Source organism: Caretta caretta, chromosome 12, assembly GCF_965140235.1.
Source record: "Caretta caretta isolate rCarCar2 chromosome 12, rCarCar1.hap1, whole genome shotgun sequence".
In the NCBI taxonomy this organism is placed as follows: Eukaryota; Metazoa; Chordata; order Testudines; family Cheloniidae; genus Caretta; species Caretta caretta.
This window is the reverse complement of record NC_134217.1, coordinates 18,875,934-18,892,400: the sequence shown is the minus strand read 5'-3', so window position 1 is coordinate 18,892,400 and position 16,467 is coordinate 18,875,934. Positions and strand designations below refer to the sequence as shown.

At 45.4% G+C, this 16,467-nt stretch overlaps 1 protein-coding gene across 4 annotated transcripts in view; it reads left to right on the top strand.

The window, feature by feature from the left end:
• PHKB (phosphorylase kinase regulatory subunit beta) overlaps positions 1 to 16,467 on the top strand; it is a 216,756-nt gene that overhangs the window by 157,366 nt on the left and 42,923 nt on the right. The gene's annotated exons all lie outside the window — the stretch shown is intronic.

The window sequence follows — 16,467 nt, the reverse complement described above, 5'->3', positions numbered from 1 at the left end:
ATTTAGCAAATAATTGAAGGCTGTGTTCTGTATTTGCACTTAAAGACATCTTTGACCATAACCCAAAATGTAATTTGGGATGATCTGTTATCCAATCTGGGTAGTATCTAATCACGTCCCAAAGAATAAAGCAAAAATACAGTAGATCAATGGACTAAGTCAAGTTTGATCTCGACACACAGTGAATCAGAGACAGATATAGAGATGGATTTAAGTAACAGACTATAACTTTATTAATTTAACACTGGGTAGGTGTGCTGTAGTCCCACCCCATGCTCTCACATAGCAGGCATTGCTTGGGTGGAGTGTGGAGTTAGAGGGCTCCCAGCATATAACAAATATCTCAGGGTAGATGCTACTTGGTCAGTGCCTTAGGATAGTTCACTTCTGAATCCTCTTGCCCTCCATGTTTGTGGGAGGACAGAAGGTGCCAAGGTGGGAGCTCAGTCTGCAAAGTCTTCAAGTCTCCTGTTCTCCTATAGACACAAGGTCCAACAGTGAAATCCTGGATCTTGTTTAACTCAGGGAACTGGCCATTTTAGCCATTATCTGCACTGGAAACTGGCTACTGGGGGTACCAGCAATTAGAATGGTCATGGCCGTCCACGCTGTCTGGCATCCATATCCAGCCCTTAAAGTCATGAAGACATTGCGGCCCCTGCATCTGTCTAATGGTGTCCGTCATCCTTATAGCTTATGTCCGCTATATTGGATGTCCCTATGTGTGATCATTGAGCCTCCTGCCCACAAAATTATCCTGGTAGTCTTGTGGTTTGGATTCTGATGGGCTCTGTCAACACAGACTGGCAACACTGACAGTTCCCTGCCAAACTTGTCTAGCAAGCATCTCTGACTAAACCAATTTTGTGCGTGGTCATTACCACTTAATCAATTCCACATCCCTCTGAATTCTAATTCTCAAATTTAGTCTGGTGCAAGCCTCAAGATCATTTTTACCAAGTTGAATAACCAAGATATCAGATGGCTGTACCTCAGCCATCCATGAGTGCAGCAGAGCCATAAGTTGATTGCACAACATGGTTGTTCTGCCATATCACTGAAGGCAAACAGTTTCAGCCTTGAAGCTCAGTTGTGATCCACCGGCTGACCTCATTGCCTGCTTGTGGGCTCCATTCACAATTGAGTGCCTGCAGATCCAGACATCAATCCTCCTCACAGTGTCTCCTGCAATCACAAACAACAAAGCTAGTTCAGATTCAGGATGTGCCCCAGCCACCTATTGGTAGGGTGAATATATATCCTGTAACAATCTGATTGCCTGGACCTTCTGGAAGTTGAAATCCTCTGATCCTGTTAATTTTGTGGCCCCAAACCTAAGGGAATGCATGCTAGAATTTGCAGTACTGAGAAGTAAGTAGGCTTATGCCTTCTTCATGTCCACAGCAAACTGATACCTGCTCAGGTAGCTGCCATCCTCGGGTATGAACAGAGGGTAAGGTTCCTGGTCCTGTATGTTTTAAAATGGCATTCATGGGTTTACCTGTTCATCTGCATAATCCCTGAGCTCTACTGTGGCCCTCTTTCCTGCCTGATCAGTTTTTGAACACTTCAATTTCAGTGACATTGTTCCTGTGTAAATTGCACATCCCGTAGTTCTAATGCATACGTGGAGCTATCTCCTGTTGTCTGGGGCACTAGTTCAGTAAAAGCACCCAAAAAAGGCAATGACAAATGCTGCTTTCAATAGAACTGCTTCCACCATACAACTGCACGCTCTGGGTAAAGCTTCCAATTAGTATGGTTATGGGTTCCTCCCTGCAACCATCATCTCTGGAACATCCTTCCATAATCTTCCTTAATAAAAATCCCCTACTTGAGTTAGCAAGTCCTGCTAGCCTCCAGCGAAACCTGAGGCCAGCAAGGTGACCCAGTATTATGGATAAAGCCAATCCATGGTGCATTAAAGACACTACATTTCTTACCACCCGAAGTTCAGGAATGGAGCAAATACACTGGAGTCCTTCCCTAACTCAGAATTATACAGATTCCACTAAACTGGCCTTGTACACTCTGACTGGCGGTGGCAGGGGGTGGGGTGGAGGGAGCAATGAAGTTTGTTTGTCAATTCTAAAGCTGTCGGGCCATGTCTTGACAACTGATGAGGCATCACCTGTGGGCCTCAGCTGGTGAATCGTGCAATTTCCTGGAGAATGTTCTCTTGAAATCAAAAGGATATCAGCAATGCCCTTATCTATGACTTGAACGTACACTGCACAGATAAGAATGTTAAATAAAAGGCAGTGCAAAACAAATGTTCTCAAAGGCCTCATTTTCCATGAGAACTTTGTTGACTGCCAATTGATAATTGAGGGTACGATAAATGGTGGATAATCCTGCACCCTCTGTGATGGTTCTCAGTGTATCCAGGATTGAGAGTCACCTTGTTATTCCCTGCCTCTAGTGAGACGGAATCTTGCCTGCAGTAGCTCCCTACTATCACCAGCCTTACAGCTGCTCCGTGACTTTCCTCTGGGCTATGTTAGTCCTGTGTTTGCCTTGCCGATTAACAAGAGGTGCACCCCAGATCCCAAGTTCCCTTGTGATATCCAGCCTCTGACACTGGCTACTTACAGAAATCCCAGTTCCTTTGCTGCCAAAGGAGCCGTGTACCCCAGTTTAGCAGTTTTACCTTAAATCACTGCTCCTGTATAATGCACAGCACCTGTGAGCACTTTGCAATAAAACAAAATAAAGTTTATTTAAGAGAGAATGGAGATGCCATTAGAAACAAGAGAGAGTGAAGGGAACATGGTTACAATATAAAACAGAATCATAAAACACAAACTAAGGAATATACTTATTAGATAGGATAGGTAACAACTACTAAAGTAGGTTCCCTAACCCCATACCCACCCCCACAAAAGTACAGTCTGTTGCTGAGCTGGTTGGCTTCCCAGGAACAAGGATGCACACTTTTATGAAATACCCCTGCTCAACAAGATGACTCCTCTGTGAATGGATACAGAGTGTCTTTCTTCACCTTGTGATATACTGAATCAGTCTTTAGTCTTTACTCGGGGCAAGTCTACACTATAAACTTACATCTGTATAATTATGTCGCTCGGGGTGTGAAAGATCCACACCCCTGAGCAACACAGTTACACTGACCTAACCCTTGGTATTTCATTTCCTGTGAGACAGCGACCTGATGACCATGCCTCTGAAGAGTTGCCACATTCCAAGTTGCAATTTTGGTGGACTGTCAGAGATCCCAGTTACAATTGGATGCATTGTCACAATGTACTGCAGATGTGCCTGTTGACATCAGAGGATACGCGTCCCCAGGGGGGCTTTGGCACGAACCTGTCATGTTTGCACCAAGGGGAGATGGCACCAACAAGGCATCTACAGCTGAAAATAAGGCAGGGGCTTTAATCCCGGTGCTGAGCACTGGGTTATTCATGGTCAAAACAACAAGAGCAAACGATTATCCCAGGAAATACCTTGTTCCACTGGGATGAGACTCTTTTCCTGGTCTACCAGTACAGGCTTCACGCTGTGCGACCTGAGCCATTGAGTCTCAGCGAATTCCTTGGCCTCAGGTAGCTAGGTGCAGCTGCTTCCCTGCATCTTCACCGCCTGTGTTAGCCATCATTTTCAGGGTTCACATTGGATCTGGCCACCTCACATAATGCCCAAAGCGATATTTCAGACAAGCCTTCATTGCTGATGGCATAGCTCCAGCAAGTAATCCCGTACTTCAAATGTTACACCCCCTCCACCACGATGAGTTACGTGGACCATCTTGGTATACTGATTGCAGGACTAACAGAAGCAAGGCTGATAGATCATGGACGTCATGAGGTGGAGGATTCTTTAATTCTGTATTCTGGTTGCCCCAACCATCTATATGGGGTAGCACTACTACTGCAAGGTGAGGCCAAGCCCTCCCTGACAACCTGGATGCCTGTGTCTCCTTGTTTACTTCCTGCACGTCTTAAACATTGGCATGGTTACCTCACTGTCATAGCAGTCTATGCGTCAACAGAGGAATCTGTTGACTCGGTTAAAGATAATTTCTATGATCAATTGGAACATCTAGTATGCACAGTCCTCCACATGATAATCTCATGATCCTGGGTGACCAAAATGGAGTTACTGGCTCCCTGCAAACTGGTTTTGGACAGGTCATTGTGGTTCAGGCACACCCAATGATGACTCTCGCCACTTGCTTACATTCTGTGCCTCCCAGAATCTTTCCATTCTTGTGTCATGGTTCAAGCAGCAATGCATACACCACATGTCATGGATCTCTCATGATGGTGTCACTCAGAAAGAGTTGGACCATGGCATTACACATGATAGGCATCTCTTCGCCTTCTGTAGAATATATCATGGCGCAGAATGTACGGTGAACACAGAGCATCATCTAGTGGTCGCCCATATGGTGTTGATGCTCCAACGAGCAGGTAAGCCCTCTGCGATGATGAAGAAGTTTGACATCGACGCATTCCATGTGCAAGGTTTAGCCAACAGGTTTTGTATTGATGTCAGCAACAGATTCTCGGCTCTAGCTAATCTGCCAGATGATGTGGAGGTTGCCTTGTCCCTGTTCACTTCTACCCTCAACCTATCTGCTGAGTAAACAATTCGCTATAGACATCCAGCACGCCGACCGTGGCTTTTGGAGGAGGCCTTCCAAATAATTTAAATTGATGGCTGCAGTCCACCAACATGGTGATAATCACACTCGTAATCGGCTGAAGTGAAAATTTAACACCTTGGCACTCCAAGCTTGTGATGCATATTATAACCAAGTGGTGGATGATGTCAAATTTGGCTTAACCAGGGGCGACTTGAAGCCAGCATTCCACGCCATTCACAACCTCAGCGGTCAAGAGGTAGTCACTACAAACGGCATCCTGAATGACCGCCAAGGCCATCCATGTAAATCGGATGATGACATTCTCTCACCCTGAGTGGAACATTATCACAGTGTCCTGAACCATCCTCTTGTTCAGAGCTGGATGATCTGGCAATCAATGCGGTTCCGGATCCAGACATTTGTACTGATGCACCAACACTGGATGAAATGAAGTGTTCCATCTCCAAACTGAAAAACGGACGTACAGCCGGTGCTGATGGCATCTCCTCAGAGCTGCTAAAATGTGCTATTGATCCTGTAGCAGAATCACTTCTGGCCATTTTTCGTGTGGTGTGGAGAACTGGAACCCTGCCAACTGCCTGGAAGGACAGTATTGTGATCTCACTCTATAAGGTCAGGGGACCACACAGTGAACGTAAGAGCTACAGGCCGATCCCCTTGCTCTCCGTTCCAGAGAAGATGTTTGTGCATGTTTTGCTGGCATGCCTGGAGCCTTTGCTACATCGGACGCATCGTCCCCAACAGTCAGGCTTTACGCAGAACAGGTCCACGTTATACGCCATTTTGGCCCTTCGCTTGTTGTCAGAGATACATCATGAGTTCAGAAAGCCCCTGCACATAGCGTATGTTGATCTTAAGGCTGTATTTGATTCAGTAGACTGTGTTGCATTATGAAAGGCCTTAAAGGGCGTAGGTGTCCCTACCACTCTGCTGGACTTGATTAGAGAGCTGCATAATGGAACCACTGCCCGTGTTCATCTGGGGAGCCGGATGTCAGCGCCTTTTAAATCAGTATCTGGTGTTTAAAGTTCTGACCCCTGCACTCTTTTTTCAGGCAATGGATTTCATAATGCAGCATTCCATCAGGTCCATAGGCATTGAGATTGGTGATCTCTTGACCTTGACTATGCTGATGACATTGTTCTTTTAGTACAGAGTCCCGACAGGTTTCATGAGGCACTCCAGCATATGGAGGAGGACTCAGCTAAGATTGGTCTCCATGTATCATGGTCAAAGACAAAACTGCAAAATCTAGGACCAGGTCCACCTGCAACTCCAATCTCCTTGAACAAAGAAACCGTCAAATCAGTTTCCAGCTTTTGCTATCTGGGTTCTTTACTTACCAGCTCCTCCAATTCTCACATGGAGGTTCTCCATTGGCTTGGCATCGCAGCATCTGCCATGGGCCGTTTACAATGGATATGGAATCAACATCATCTGAGTATGACAACCAAGTTCAGGATTTATTCCAGCTGTATCCTTCCCATACTGTTGTATGGCTGTGAAACATGGACATTACGCCGCGCAGACTGGACAAAGCTGGAGGCTTTCCACACAAAATGTCAACATCGTACATTGGGCATAAAGTGGAATGACTTCATCTGTAAATGCAGATGTTTATGGTTGTTAGGGTCTACAGACTACTGGGGCCATTGTCCGCAGGCGGCGCCATACGTTTTTCGGACATGTTGCAAGGATGCCACAAGACGTTCCAGTGAACGCCATTCTCTGGGTGGCTTGTAACATCTGGGATAAAATTCCACCAACCGAGGGGTGGAGACAGCCCAGAGGCAGAGCCTCTATTACATGGGTTCATCAAGTCTGTTCCAATGTTGGACTTTCAGTCTGACAAGCCTTCATGGTTGCGCAGGAATGGACCAAATGGCGAACGATCACTATGGCTGACTGTCTGGCTAAGCGTTGAAGAGAGAGAACCCTTGGTATACACAGCGTTATGTCAGTGGGAGGGCTTCTCTCGTTGACATAGCTACTGTCTCTCGTGGAGGTGGATTAACTGCACCAACGGGAGAACTTCTCCCATCAGCTTAGTAGCATCTTCGCTGAAGCGCTACAGTGGCACAGCTGCACCATTGTAAGTGTAGACTTGCCTTCACGGACAGAGGGATCCACTGTTTGCTACAATGTTCCTTTTTACCTCCAAGTGGTTTCAATGTTTGCACTGTAATCTTTGATGGTTTTCCATTGACTTTTCTGTATTGTTGCAATGGTGGACAATTAAATACAGTACATAATCCCACTTGCTCGAATAGGCCATCAGCGAGACACATGATTCCCTGGTGACTCACTTTCACTCCAAGACCATAAGGGCATAATTTTCAATATAGTTACATTATTCTTTAAATATTATCCATACACACATCTTGCAGTGATTATCAGTATTGATAAGTTGCAAGCTTTCAGTAGAGAATTCACGTGCTACCCTTCATGGATAAATGCCATGAAAGTGGTATATTAGGTGTAGTGAGTTTATAGGGTTAGGTCAGGAATTGTTTGTAAAGAACAGCGAACCTTTTGCCCATTGGCACCAACGGGCCTCTGTGTCACACCCTCCTCTAACTTTTTTTAGAGACCGTCCTCAGGAATAGCTGTATGACTGGCACTGGTAAGCTCACAAAAAGCCCAGGCACTCTTTAAGCAATTGTTTAATGGATTTCAAGTTTTTTGTCCATACATGAAATCTTTCTCCCTCATATGGGATGTGAAAATCTATTCCAAACATAAATTAATGTGTTTGGATAAGCCCATTAGAGTCCTTACCACTCTCAAATATAAATGGGGCATTTTCCAGTACTGCTGCTGCTTCCTGCCACTCCAGGTGAAGTACCATTGATGACCTGCTCTTTTGTCTACTATGATTGGCCTTTCCTCTGCTCTAGTTACAAGGGGGAGAGGGGCCACCATGTTGGCTTCCACTTCTCTTACATGCATACTTGGTGTTTCCAATAGGAACAAAGACACTTCATTTCATTAATGGCAGAACAGACATTAAAACTAATATCCCCTTTTGATGCCTGTGGTTTTGCTACTGGTAACTCACTGTCTATATAAGCATGCTGGGCTGGATGGCATGGGATCATGCATTCCATCCACAAGCCTTGGTCATTCTTACCCCATAGCAAATATGGCCCTTCTAATACCCTACATCTAAACTCCTCATCATGTCACAGCTATCCCATCCCTATGTGGCATTTGCCCTTGATATGATGTCCATGGGTTTGAGAAGGCTGGGAGTATATTGGTGTCTGTTCCTTTTGCATAGTCCACTTGCATATATAGAAAAGGCTGGAGTCTAATTATCCAGAGTCCTAGCTACCTTGAGTTTGCTGAGGTTTATTTTCCTTCTGTTTTTTCATCAGCATCTCACCCACTCCCCCCCCCCCGCTTCTTGAAATAGAAGGGTGAATGCGTGCACATATTTCTAATTTTTTTCTTAACCGCTTTTGATAAATGGGCTCCAAGTGTCCTGTCAATTCCTGCATATGGTCCCCTGTCTTCAACGCCTGTGTCCCCTATATCCTTCTCAGTAAAGAGGGATATGGTGTCTGATAGTCCACCTTTGTGTGCTAAGCACTCCACTGCTACTTGGTGTTGGGGTTCACAACATATTCTAGTACATCCAGCTTTTTGGAAATCTGCTTCTACAGTTCAGGGACCTGCTGAGAAAGACCATCTCTACTCCATACCTGTTCCAATAGTGCTCTTCCTCCTGAGGAGGAACTATCCATGTCAGGCAGGTGCCCTAGCCTTGCACACAGGAGAGGAGCCAGTGAGTCCACTAATACTACTAGCCCCTCACAGGGCTGCTTCTCAGCTGCTCTGCACCTGGGTATATCTGCAGCTACCTGCGGCATGAAGCCAGAAGCAGTGCTGCTGTTCATCTCCCATGTGTTTCCAACCCTATAGCTGAGGGATCCCAGCTGGGCTATTTGCATGCTCCTGCAGGGAGGCTTCTAACCCAATCACCCTTCGGTTGCCACTTTTCCCCACCTCCGCCTCCATGCCTGAGTCCCATTGTTTCCTGATATAAGGACCTTGGGTCCTGACCCTCCCCCCACTCTTTGTGGTTCACTTTCACACCCCAATAGCAGAAGGAATTAATTCCTCCCTTTTGAAACCTGCTGAACGAGGGGTTCTGACTCACCACCTGCGGTCAGAATCCTGGGTCTGTCAGTCTCTGTCCATCAGCAGACCTCTTTTCCCCTCGCTGTGGTGGTGGTTTCTTGCTTCCACTCCTTGATCCTTCCCATGCCTCAGCAGGCTCCCCCACACCTGTGCACAGCCAGCTCTCCTTACTCCAGGGGAAAGGTCACTGCCCCCTTCCGCTAGCCTGTAGGTACACAAATTCTGTTCCTTCTTGGGGGGCGGGGGCTGTCTAAAGCCAGTGATTGCTTCACAAAGCTCAGCAAAGAAGTGACTTCAGCCGCGGATCACAGGAGGGAATGGTTGGGTACTCCCGGCTTGGCAGTACTGACCCTGTTACTGGCCCCACCTGGCTGCCCAGACCCTCTGTAGCCCACTGAGGTGGAAGGCACCATTCTAATTCCTGCTGCTGTGGCCACAGCCATTGCGCCCTCCTAGCATCCAACTGCTGATGCTACCCGTGACTGCATGGCTTCCATAGCCCACCACTGCTGTCACCTAGCTCCCTTTTCCCCCCTGGGGGCAGTCCCAGAACTCAGCCATGTGGCCCCAATAAGCATGGGACAAGGCAGTCACAGAATCAGCTGCAGTAACGTGGCCCCCACTTGAATGCTGGAGGCAGGAGTCAGACTTGCCCACAATGGGTGATCCCCTATGAGTTAGTAGAGGGCCAGCAGTCCTGGCCATGGTAAGGTAGCCACATAGGCTAGGGGAAAGGTGGGGCAGTTCTAGGCTGTCCTGCAGTACTAAAATGATCCCTACCCTTGTGATTGCTTGTTATCCACACATTGGCACTTGTCCCCTGATCTCAGCATGCCCACTCTGGATGAAGTTATCTGGCAGCAGCTAATGGGCAAGAGGCTTTTGAAAACTCTAGGAAGAGTTTAAATAGATTGAGGGAGGGGACTGAGGGAGCAGCCAAGAGCCCATCAGCCCAGCCACTGGGAGGAGCTGAGCAGGAGGAGGGGCCCACTTCTGCCTCATCAAGCATATGCTCTTGCTCTTGCTTCCTCCCTCTCTTCCGGGCACTTACCAGTCCAGTCAATAACCCCTCTTGCTGATGCAGGGGATGTGTGAGGGGGTATTTCCTTCCCACGTCCCCTGCAACAATCATGGCGGGATTTTGTGTCTCTTTATTTTTCTTTTGTTTTTCTAATACTGTCCCTTCTCCTATTATGCTTTTTCATCTCTTTCTCCCTTCTTGCTTCATTTCCTTTTCCTGCTTCTTCCTTCTTCTTTCATCATATTCACTGTATTTACTTACATTATAATGTAAAAATTATATAACACTTTAAAATGTATTTTAAATTAATGCATTTTATATTATAAAGGACTTTTTGTTGTTGTTTTGAACATATTCTGCTAAAAACAATCACAAAAGGTAATTTAAAGTACTTTTCCCAATCCCACTATAGCTATCTTTATTTTTCATATAATTCGGCTTGATGTTTAATATAGTTCAAAATACTTAATTACAAAATTGCAAACTAGTCTAGCCACCAGTGATGGCATATTAAAGCTAAAACTTGGGGCTGTGTCCGAAGAAATAGTATATATGAGAGAAGGAGATGAGGAAAAGATATGAAAGTAGGAATGTAAGAAGAGAAAAAAGTGTGTAAGGAAGGGCAGAAAGATAAAAGAAACAGTTAAAGAAGAGGAAGATGAGGTAGACAGGAGGAATGCTGAGGATAGGGAAATTGAAGCAAGTAGAATAAGAAAACAGATGGTAGCAAAATCAAAGAATAGAAAAACAGATGGCAGAAGAGTCCACTTTGGCTTTTTGAAAAGGTTTCTAGAATCTGGATACCCATTATCACTCCAGGCTTTTATAGCAACCTCCAGCTATCATTAATTCTTGCTGCACTGCATTGAACCAACTGGATAGAGAAGGTTAACTTGAAAAACTTCCATTAGTGAATTGTACAGTACTTGAGACATTTCTTGGAAATGAACTAGTGTTCTCGTGTTTTGAGCTAGGGGTGTAGTTGTTAGCTAAAATGTTGGTTAGCTTAAAGACACATTTCCAAAAGTAAAGAAATGAGGCTGAATCTGAATTGATGCAGTTTGTTGGGGGGGGGGTATCTGTAATGGGTGAAGCAGGAGATCTATTATTGGAAGATGCAAAGTAGATTATAGAGCATAGCTGAATCCCCAAAGAAAGATGTGGTATTATAGGATTATTAGAATTCCGTTTTTATTAGTAGAGACAATTCTTTTATATGTAAAATGTTATAGACTGTTCTAGGGAAGTAGAGCTCCATCTAGTGTTACGTTATAATGTGCTTATTACTTGTCATTCATATGCTCTCCATACTATGTAAGAATAAGCAGCTTAACATGAATGGCAGTTTTTAATTTATGTTATGTACAGACACCATATTAAATGCATTAATATTTTTGACATTGAATGGACTCTCCAGTCTTTTCCCACTTGAATATAGTCATTCAGATTGGATAACTGTGGTAGGGGACATTTTGTTCATTGCATTGTAGCAGTGTGATTGACAATTCTATATCACTGTTTACAGTTTTGTAATGAGTGAAAATAGCCTTTGTGCTACGTACGCAATTTTTTTTAAATGCTAAAGCCAAACAAGCTGACTCCAAGGCCAGTTTACATTGTACCTAATCTGAAGAACATGGACACATAGGTCAGGGAAGTGGGATTTTTTTTTTCCAAAATAAGGACGAAAATCTCCTTCCCTTCAGTTGGATAGACAGCTGGAGTCCCATGCCTGTTAGCTACTCTCCTATCAGCTTCAGTTCACTAGAGTTAGGATAGCCCGCAAAACAGGTTCTATTCCATGACTTTCTTTCCCTGTTTTCCATTAACTCTCCTTTCTCCCTTGGTAGTTCTGTCATACTTCATTGGGTAGAATTTTTTTTTGTTACTTTTTGCAGCAAGTTGACTTTTCTTCTGTAAGGTCATCCTTCTTTAGAACCAGTAACCACAGCTTTCTGTAGTCTGAGGCGCTCAAAAAGCCTCAGATGATTTGGGCTTGCTAGAGTTGATGTGTTCAGTAATACTTCATTGTTTTCAAATATTCTAAATAGTGAGATTTCTGCCCTTACAGTTAATTTACAGCTGCTATTGGCTTATCATCTCTTCTCATCACTGCAGAGTTAGGCTGGGTGATCGGCACATGGGTTAACCTAGCCCAGGTGTAAGCAGCCATGCTGCAAAACACTACCCAAGCTACCGTGTCCTCACACATGCTGCACTCCCCCATGTGTGTCTTTAGGACTTCTGGGGGCATATCCCATGGTTCTTTATGCTGCAGCAAGATGAGCCACTCTGATTCTTTCCCTGCCAATTGTGGGAAAATATTTGTCTTTCTGGGGACTTTGGGGTGGGGGGAAATTGTGGAAAGGCATAGGAGGATTGTCAGCAGTCGCATGATTTATCCTGCATCTGCAATGCAAAAGTGGATGGGTTACCAGTCCAAGTGAAAGGTGAATCCAGGTTCTAGCCCACACCCCCAGCCACATGCAGTTTGAAAGCACCACTTAATGCCGGTGTGAGATTTTTGTGTATGGACACAAAAGTAAGAACCCAGGCTAATTCTGTGGTGAAGACATACCCTAGGAGATCATAAGTAGATAGTCATCTTTGTCTAAAACTTCATCTTTATTTATCCCTGAGAGATCTTCCTTCCTGCATTCAGAGAGAATGTGCCCAGAGAAATCTTCCTGATGTCACTTATAAAATTCTAGGAAATTTAGTTCCATTTTAATAATGGTGAGCTTGTCATCTAAAATCACCCAAACAGAATGGGAGTTGCAGATTTTTTTTCAAAGATTTAATTTGCATGTGTACTCTCGTTTACCCACAGCTCAATAGTTATGACATGTTTCTATTATACGTTGACTAATCTGATACAGCACAGTGTTGTAAACCTCACATATTAATGAATACGTTACCATTACAGGAAAACGATATTTAAGTTAAAAATATTCTGTTGGTAAAATGGTATAAGCCAAAAATTAATGCCTAAATTAGCTAACATCAACATTTGCTTTAATGATCAATCTAGGGTAGATAGTTTGGTTAAGTTGGAGAAGTTTTGAGATTTCTGATTTGGAGTGAATCAACCTAGTCAATAGAACTCGAATTCCCATTACAATGTAAGCCCGAATTCTGAAACTTGCTTCACATAGGCAGGAGTCAGTGGTGTTGTGCATAGGTCTAGGAGTGCACCCAAAGCTCAAGGATCAGACCCTAATTCAGCACTGTGTGGTAGGCTCTGCTGAAGAGACTCAGGACTATAATTGCTTTGATGTTCAGGGCCATGATTGAATCATAGAATATAAGGGTTGGAAGGGACCCCAGAAGGTCATCTAGTCCAACCCCCTGCTCGAAGCAGGACCAATTCCCAGTTAAATCATCCCAGCCAGGGCTTTGTCAAGCCTGACCTTAAAAACCTCTAAGGAAGGAGATTCTACCACCTCCCTAGGTAACGCATTCCAGTGTTTCACCACCCTCTTAGTGAAAAAGTTTTTCCTAATATCCAATCTAAACCTCCCCCACTGCAGCTTGAGACCATTACTCCTCGTTCTGTCATCTGATACCATTGAGAACAGTCTAGAGCCATCCTCTTTGGAACCCCCTTTCAGGTAGTTGAAAGCAGCTATCAAATCCCCCCTCATTCTTCTCTTCTGCAGGCTAAACAATCCCAGCTCCCTCAGCCTCTCCTCATAAGTCATGTGTTCCAGTCCCCTAATCATTTTCGTTGCCCTTCGCTGGACTCTTTCCAATTTATCCACATCCTTCTTGAAGTGTGGGGCCCAAAACTGGACACAGTACTCCAGATGAGGCCTCACCAATGTCGAATAGAGGGGAACGATCACGTCCCTCGATCTGCTCGCTATGCCCCTACTTATACATCCCAAAATGCCATTGGCCTTCTTGGCAACAAGGGCACACTGCTGACTCATATCCAGCTTCTCGTCCACTGTCACCCCTAGGTCCTTTTCCGCAGAACTGCTGCCTAGCCATTCGGTCCCTAGTCTGTAGCTGTGCATTGGGTTCTTCCGTCCTAAGTGCAGGACCCTGCACTTATCCTTATTGAACCTCATCAGATTTCTTTTGGCCTAATCCTCCAATTTGTCTAGGTCCTTCTGTATCCTATCCCTCCCCTCCAGCGTATCTACCACTCCTCCCAGTTTAGTATCATCCGCAAATTTGCTGAGAGTGCAATCCACACCATCCTCCAGATCATTTATGAAGATATTGAACAAAACCGGCCCCAGGACCGACCCTTGGGGCACTCCACTTGATACCGGCTGCCAACTAGACATGGAGCCATTGATAACTACCCGTTGAGCCCGACAATCTAGCCAGCTTTCTACCCACCTTGTAGTGCATTCATCCAGCCCATACTTCCTTAACTTGCTGACAAGAATACTGTGGGAGACCGTGTCAAAAGCTTTGCTAAAGTCAAGAAACAATACATCCACTGCTTTCCCTTCAACCACAGAACCAGTAATCTCATCATAGAAGGCGATTAGATTAGTCAGGCATGACCTTCCCTTGGTGAATCCATGCTGGCTGTTCCTGATCACTTTCCTCTCATGCAAGTGCTTCAGGATTGATTCTTTGAGGACCTGCTCCATGATTTTTCCAGGGACTGAAGTGAGGCTGACTGGCCTGTAGTTCCCAGGATCCTCCTTCTTCCCTTTTTTAAAGATTGGCACTACATTAGCCTTTTTCCAGTCATCCGGGACTTCCCCGGTTCGCCACGAGTTTTCAAAGATAATGGCCAATGGCTCTGCAATCACAGCCGCCAGTTCCTTCAGCACTCTCGGATGCAACTCGTCCGGCCCCATGGACTTGTGCACGTCCAGCTTTTCTAAATAGTCCCTAACCACCTCTATCTCCACAGAGGGCTGTCCATCTCTTCCCCATTTTGTGATGCCCAGCGTAGCAGTCTGGGAGCTGACCTTGTTAGTGAAAACAGAGGCAAAAAAAGCATTGAGTACATTAGCTTTTTCCACATCCTCTGTCACTAGTTTGCCTCCCTCATTCAGTAAGGGGCCCACACATTCCTTGGCTTTCTTCTTGTTGCCAACATACCTGAAGAAACCCTTCTTGTTACTCTTGACATCTCTGGCTAGCTGCAGCTCCAGGTGCGATTTGGCCCTCCTGATAACATTCCTACATGCCCGAGCAATATTTTTATACTCTTCCCTGGTCATATGTCCAACCTTCCACTTCTTGTAAGCTTCTTTTTTATGTTTAAGATCCGCTAAGATTTCACCATTAAGCCAAGCTGGTCGCCTGCCATATTTACTATTCTTTCGACTCATTGGGATGGTTTGTCCCTGTAACCTCAACAGGGATTCCTTGAAATACAGCCAGCTCTCCTGGACTCCTTTCCCCTTCAAGTTAGTCCCCCAGGGGATCCTGGCCATCCGTTCCCTGAGGGAGTCGAAGTCTGCTTTCCTGAAGTCTAGGGTCCGTATTGTGCTGCTTACCTTTCTTCCCTGTGTCAGGATCCTGAACTCAACCAACTCATGGTCACTGCCTCCCAGATTCCCGTCCACTTTTGCTTCCCCCACTAATTCTACCCGGTTTGTGAGCAGCAGGTCAAGAAAAGCGCCCCCCCTAGTTGGCTCCTCTAGCACTTGCGCCAGGAAATTGTCCCCTACGCTTTCCAAAAACTTCCTGGATTGTCTATGCACCGCTGTATTGCTCTCCCAGCAGATATCAGGAAAATTAAAGTCACCCATGAGAATCAGGGCATGCGATCCAGTAGCTTCCGTGAGCTGCCGGAAGAAAGCCTCATCTACCTCATCCCCCTGGTCCGGGATGAGATCCTAACAATACAACAGTGTTAGCCACTCCTGTTCGCTAGCTCCTCTGGTTGCTTAGGAGTGGGCTTTTTAAAGCCCTGGACTTCCTGAGTATGCCCACCCCTGGTTAAGGGTTGAGGGGTGGTAAAGGGCTTAGGGATCAAAGCCTCGTTAAGAAGCTCTCAGCCTTGCCTAGCAGGCTGCTAGGCTCAGTGCACACACGGTCCCCCAAACAAACAGACCACAGGGTATATTTCACTCAAGCAGCAAGCACACCACAAACACACACACTATAGGCAACAAACTTACCTAATATAATCGCTCCTCCTTCACCTGGAGAACTCCCTCGCAAAACTCCCATTAGCTCCTGTTCACTAGCTCTCAATCAAACAAAGGAAGTATTTCTTCACACAGTGCACAGTCAACCTGTGGAACTCTTTGCCAGAGGATGTTGTGAAGGCCAAGACTATAACAGGGCTCAAAAAAGAACTAAATAAATTCATGGAGGATAGGTCCATCCATAGCTATGAGCCAGGCTGGGCAGGGATGGTGTCCCTAGCCTCTGTTTTCCAGAAGCTGGGAATGAGCAACAGGGAATGAATCACTTGATGATTACCTGTTCTGTTCATTCCCTCTGGGGCACCTGGCATTGGCTGCTGTCGCAAGACAGGATACTGGGCTAGATGGACCTTTGGTTTGACCCCATATGGCCATTCTTATGCTAGTAAAGAGCATCTTTGAGATGCTTACATAGCTCCTACCTCCACACCATGCTGATATTAGCAACTGTTATCCATCACTTTGCTTTCATAAGCAATGAAAAGTAGGGTTGGAGGACTATATAGACCACAGGTACACAGCAGAAATATAATGAAATTCAGTGCTGG